Genomic DNA, 7,281 nt, shown 5'->3' on the forward strand with positions numbered 1-7,281 from the left:
TTTTCTTGTTGTGTTTGCTTATTTTCTTTTTTTTTCTAAAATTTTCAATTTAAACAAAAATTCCTTTGGTTTTTTATTGATGTTGCATTGTGCTTGGATTATGTTTTCATTGAGATTATTGGATGTTGATATTGTTTGTTTTGGTTGACATTTGAGCATGTAAATTTCGATTGATGTTAGATAATTTAGTTCTCTAAAAGTAGATTAGTTAGTTCAATAAGTTAAATTGCATAATAGAATAGATGTAATTATTTTTCATGTGAATATGTATAGTTTGTGTAAAATGATATATATATTGTATAGATGCTTGTAGATAGATAATGCTTGAATCAATTGTTATTCATTTGGAAAAAAAATTGAGTATGAAAGAAATTGTGTTTTGTGAAATGTTTAGGGGTGATCTAGCGCATTGCTTGTTTAGCTCAGAGCCTAAAAAGACTTACCTTTAAGCTATACATCCCTAGCTCCTTATATTTGATCCTATTTCTATCTTTCTTGATGAACCTAAATGTTGAAACCATAAGCCTAAACTGAGTTAAAAAAAAAACTCAACCTTGTATGTCTGTGATCTTAAAATGCACTATGAAATGGACGTTGGGCCATGGCTTTTGAGGGTTAGATAGATATAGTTTGGTGATTTCAAATTGTTTTTAAGTGAAAAGAGAAGATATTGTCTGATATGGTGTGTATAGATTCTTGCTAAATTTACTAAAAAACAAAAATTGAGTGAATAAAAGCAATGTGAGGGTTAAAAGCAAAGTGAGTGGAATAAAAGCATGGTTAGTGATAAAAGCATTGTGAGTGAAAGAGTGAAAAGTTTTAGAAAATGCCCAAACAAAAATCATTTTTTTTAGCTTAAAAGAAATGTTTCATTTTGTAATGCACAAGAACTCGCTAGCTTTTTATATGCTCCAATATTGAACAATATTTTTCATTTCTTTGGAGAGATAAGGAAATTGAGAGAATGAGAAATATGGTGGTGAGCTTAATGGCTACTTTGGGTATGAATACAATGTCATGTGCTTTATTGTTTCTAATGCTTGAAACCATTTTGAGTTATCTTTTCATTTGAACTCCAAACTATTCTAGGCCTCAGAATGTTACAAGCTTAGAAGACCTATGTGACCTAATGTTTCCTTTACAGGATCTTCTTGACGTGTTCATAACTAGCTTATTGAATGTTTTTTATTCACATTTTGTGTCTACTATGTATCTATATATTTTATGTTGATGAATAACATAATTAAGTATTTATTCATTTGAATCCAGGCTTGTTAGTTCTTTAACTTAGTGAACTGGGTAGATTTGCTTTAGGAGTACTTAAGTTAGCTAAACATCAATCTTAAGTTGCGTGTGAGATAGGTTTTGTATAAATTCAATATTTGATTCCCATGCTTCTTATAGTTCAACATAGTCCAAGGGTCATCTTATGTGTGTTTTATGTGTTTGCTTGGAGACAAGGAAAGACTTAAGTGTGGAAGAGTTTGATCTATCGTCTTTATATATGTCAAATTAAGCTATTTAAACACTTAAAGAGCTTATTTTCAAGTAATTTGTAATGTCTTTTGTTATATTTCCACGTTTTATACATTTAATATTAATTTTAGTTTTTAGTACATTTTAATGCTTTTTTGAATAAAATAGCAAGTATATGCCATTAGGGACTTACTTGTTTCAGGCACTTAGTTTATGCGAGGCTAAGAAGAAAAGCTAGAACTAGAGCCAAAGTCGTGACACCAATGTGTTTGCCATCAACTAAGGAGATGGGCTTTGAGAATTTGCACGCTCATGTAGATTGTCACCAGAGTCGCAACACCAACTTCTGAGTTCGCAACTTTGGACAAGTAATGCAACAACATCGACCACTTCCCCCAAAAATGAGGAAATCGAGCTGCTTGAGGACAATGTTTCAACACTAGAGGGTTGACAATGCGATATTGAAGACCAAAAAGGATCCTAAAGTAAATTGTTGCTAATGTCACAACAAATGGGTATAATAAAATATAAAAATTTAAAATTTAAAAAAAGTTACATATGTCAATTTTTTAAGGTTGTTTATGGAAGCACACTGCCAGTGTACCAAATATTCACTCACTTATTATTTTATTATATAAATAAAGAATTTATTAATTAAAAAGAATTAAAAATAAAAACAAAAACTTTTAAAAACATTATGATTTTGAAAATATATATTTAAGGGAAGATTTGAACTCATGAGACACTAATTTTATTTTTTTGAAAAAAAAGGAGTAAAGTTCTTTAAAATGCCTATTTTTTACATAAATTATCGAATTAGGTCAATTTTTAGAAAAATTATGGGATTAAGCCAAAAACACTTCAACAGACTTATAAAGTGATCTATCGTAATTCGGTGTAGCAGATTAAACTAGTTTTCGCACTTTGGGAGCTTGAACGTAAGCATTTTAGTTATGTTTTAATTAAATTTCAACAAGTTTAGTTAAGTGTGATAAAATGTGTTATTCGAGTCTTTTATTGACCTTAAGGGTCGAATGAGGCCTAAGGGTGAGCTAATATGTTCTGTGAGTATGTAGGAGACCATTAGAAGGCGTATTAACTCAAAACTAATCGTTAGGTTGCAACACAGAGCATTAGATGTCGCAACATAGGGAGAAAAACTGAAGAAGCCCAAGACTACCTTCATTATCGCGACATGTCCCTGAAGACACCCAGAAACTGAACATACTACCCTTGATGTCGCAACACAGAACCTGGTGTGTCGCGACATCGCCTCTACATGGGAAATTAATATGATTCAGGGGCATTTTGGTCTGCACAATCTAACTTTAAGCTCAGGAATGCCAGCTAACCTATGGTTAAGGACAACGGCCATCCTAAGTTTATAAATAGGCTAGGCTGACACATGTTATGGACCCACCTTTTTCTATTGTATAATTTTCTATTTAGTTTTAGTCTTTAGTTTTTCCTTTCTCTTAGGTTTTAGACTTTATTTTCATTCTTGTTTTTTACTTTTAGGAAGAAATTAGATTCCAAAGTTATTCTCAAGCTCTATGAGGATTTTACATTCAAAGTCAAAATAATCAGGCTTCTTCTAAACTATTACTCTTGAAATTGCTCTTCATGTTCATTCTTTCATTCAAGTTTATACAATTTACTAGATCCATGAGCAACTAATCCTCTTCTGGGGGATTAGTGAGTGGAGGTATGAATAATTAACTTTTTTGTATGGATTTCTTAATAGATCAGATGTTCAGGAGAGAAAGAACCTAAACCCTAGGTCTAACAACCCTAGGAAGTCATCAAGGTAGGAATTAACCCAAAATTGGTATGGCCTATCCATGAACACCTTAACCCAGTACCAGTCTAGACTGTGAGGTCGAAAGATAAGTAGTTATTATCGACTTAATATTTATGTGGACGTATCAGAAGATCCTATTGGGATATTGACTAGTTGATTGAACAAGAAAACCCAAGATGACAATTGATTAAATTTACCAAGAGCTAATCACTCATGCCCAGATTTGATATTTACCTTCTTATTTGATTTCTTGCTTTTCATTTAGTTACTTTTATTTCCTTCATCATTATTCTTATTATAATCCAAAAACCATTCTTTTAATTATTCATACTATAATCCAATTAAAGTATTAGTTAGATCTGTTTATGTTGTAAGTTAGAATTAATTTAGTGCTCACCTCCCTTAGTACATCTTTTGTATGACTAATTATGCGGATACCAGTTCTCCACATATTTTGTACAGATTTTCTACTTTAGACGTTGGTATATTCGGAGGTGGTCACAGAGCATTTTGAATGGATTTGCAAGAAAATGCTTCTAGCTGGAAGCATTTTCCTTTTGGGTTTAGGGTTTTGATTTTTGTTAAAGTAGGGTTAGGGTTAGGGTTTTGTAGGTTTTAATGTTTTATGGACTGTGTTTAGGGTTTTTTTATGTTTTTATATATTCTTTATACTTTTTATAATTTTTTGAGTTTTAAAGCTCATAATTATTTAATTCGATATTTACATCAATTGTATTTACACCAATTGTATATTCGAATTATTCAAATTGTAAAATTTAATTCGATTCAAAATTGAAACTCTAACTACTCGATTCGATTAACTCTTGATATGTATTTTTTTAATTTTTTCAAAAGCAACTCAGGTTTGGTCACCCGTAGCTTACGGGAGATTGAAGGTGAACAATTTTTTTCAAAAACTATTATCTCAGGAATCCCAAGATATCTGATGGATGACTGGAAAATTGTAGTAGTTGAAAGTGGTAGTGAGAAAAAACTCCACATAGGATGTGTTTTCAATGCACTCTCAAAAAAATACATTGAAAGCACGTTCATTCCATATCAGTTGGAAACGCATCCAACTGGTCGCGCTTTCAGTGCTTTTTTCTAACATGTTGATAACTCTTGAAAGAGTTATATTTCATGCCTTTAGATCTAGCTAATTGCTTGTACTTGGTACATTTAGTTGCATTTTAGGACATTTCATTGGTATTTTTATCATTGTATTAGGAGCTTAGACTGTGTTTAACTGTTAGGTATACTTTTTTTTCTGAAAGAAAGAGGATCACAAAGGATCCAACTCAATTTATTGCGTCCACCATAGTAACCCCATGAATATCCATTGGATAATTCCTATCAAAACACCAATTACAATCATTTTGAATAACAAAGTGACAAATAAAATCGGCCACTAAGTTACAACTCCTATCAGTCTAATTGACTTTGACCAACTCATACTTATCAAATTGTATACATAATGCTTTGATGTGGCTGCCCAAAATGGTGACATCATCCTTCCTATTATTATTTTTATTAACCAAATTAGAACAATCAGAATCCAAAATAATATGTTGCTTCTTCAACCTCTTGGCAACCTTCAAACTTTCTTCAAACACCTACATCTTTACCCATTTAGAACTCATCGAACAGTCTTTAGTCCCCCCACTTCCACCGACCACAAAACCATCCCCGTCTCTTGCAAAAACACTATAACCCATTCTACCATTTGAAACTGTAGCATCAAAGTTAATTTTAATAACACCAGTCGGCGGCTTTGTCCACGTCTTGCAAGGAGTGGTCACTGGAATAATAGCAGAATTAACAAGATTATGCATTCTAAAGTCTTCACTAAAGGTCATAGCACGTTCCCACACCTCTCGAGCATTATCTTTCTTGTCCATAAAAATCCTATTGTTCCTACTGTTCCCACAAATCCAAAGGAGAGTAAGAAAATTGGTCGCATCCTTCACATCCATGATTCAAAAAGTGTCTTCCAACCAATCGATACATATTATGTAGTTTCCATTGAGTAACGGTTGTCCAGCCCTCCATAAATTAGAATATCCCTAATCAAAGGACAGTCCTTCAGCGCGTGGATAAGGGCTTGCTCATCGATATCACATCGAGGGCATTTCCCCCACAAACTCCTAACGAATACGAGCAATTTTATTATAAGTAGGGAGGATCTCGTGACCAACTCTCCATCCAAACACCTTAATTTTTGGTAGCACCTTCAGCTTCCAAATCACGTGCCAAAAAATCCTATGAGGACCAAAGCTAACACTCTTAAGAATGAGCCATGAGTAAGCCGACTTAGCAGTGTAGCAGCTATGTGAATTATGGATCCAAGTCAACCAGTCTTCAAAGCCTCCTTTAGAAATGGGTAAATCACAAATTTGCTACCCTACCATTTGACCAAAAAGCTCGCACACCCTCTACTTATTCCAGACTAGCTTGTTCTGAAGCCATAAGTTTTTTACCAACTTTTCACTATCGGTCAACAATGCATGGTTATGGAGTCCTCACACAAACCCTCGAAACCCCACCTATCATGCCATACATCAATCTTTTTCCCATCACGAACAAGCCAAACAAAACCATTTTCCAAAGCTTTTGTGGTTTGGGCAATGCTAGATCATGTGAAGGAGGGTTTGTCAACCCTTTTTGCACGGAAGATATTTCCATCAGGAAAATACTTGGAACTAAGAACCCTACAGCAAAGGGTGTCCATGTACTGGATAAGATGCCACACTTGCCAGCCAAGGAGAGCAACGTCGAACATGTGCAGGTCCCAAAAACCCATACCACCCATACCTTTAGGGTGACATAACCGATCCCAAGTCATCATAGACCAACCTCTCTCTTTGCCATTACTTCTCCACCACATGCTGTTGATTTTAGATTGAATCTCCTAAAGCATAAGTGGGCAAGGATTGTAAAATAGCTTTATTAAAAATTTCTTTCCCCTCGAAGGAAAGAAGACGCTTTGACCAACTATTGGCCCTGCATGAACATTTATTAACAATATCAGGAAAGGCACTTGATTTTTTCCTTCCAACAGGTAAAGGTAGACCTAAGTAATTATCATGTTTGTTGACCATTTTCATGCCAAAACATCACAAAAAAATTGTCTTTGAATATGGGGAGTATTCAGGATAAAAAGGATCATAGATTTATTATTGTTAATACTTTGACCGGAAGCATTACTAAAATCATTTAAAGTTTTCATCGCCACCTTGATGTCCTTCTTTTTGTTATGAATAAAAATTAGGGTGTCGTCAGCAAAAAATAGGTGATTGATGCGCAGTCCATTAGAGCTTGCCCAAATACCTTAAATTACATTATTATTCTAAGCATGTGCCAACATTCTTGAAAGTGCTTCCATGCAAAAAAGAAAAAGATAAGGGGAAAGGGGATCTCCTTGTCTAAGACCTCGCTCCAGGATAAGAGGCTCAGAGAGAACCATGTTGCACTTTCTCTTATATCGAACAGAACAAACGCACATCATAATTTTTTCAATCCAAGTGCTGGAAAACCCTAGATGTTTCATCACCATCTCAATAAAATTCCATTCCACACGATAATATACCTTGCTCATATCGAGTATGATCATGAACCCTTTGTTTGGCCCGTTCTTCTGACTTTGAAGATAGTGAAGTAGCTTATAAGCAATCAAGATGTTGTCGTGAATCATTCACCCGGGAACGAAAGTGCTTTGATTTTGGCTAATACACACCGGGAGAGTATTCTTCAGCCTATTTATGAGGACCTTCGAGATAATTTTATAGATAACTCTACACAAACTAATAGGCCAAAAATTATTCATATCTTTAGGTTCTGCAATTTTAGGGATGAGAGTAATAATAGTATCATGTAAGCAAGCCACATCCTTATTTATTTTAAGAATCTCGTGACAGAACTGAACCATGTCTACTCCCACTGTTTCCTAGTTTTCCTTGAAAATCCCCCCGAAAGTCTATCTATCTCGAGGGCTTTACGATGGTCCA

Source organism: Gossypium arboreum, chromosome 11 (assembly GCF_025698485.1).
Source record: "Gossypium arboreum isolate Shixiya-1 chromosome 11, ASM2569848v2, whole genome shotgun sequence".
Taxonomy (NCBI): Eukaryota; Viridiplantae; Streptophyta; class Magnoliopsida; order Malvales; family Malvaceae; genus Gossypium; species Gossypium arboreum.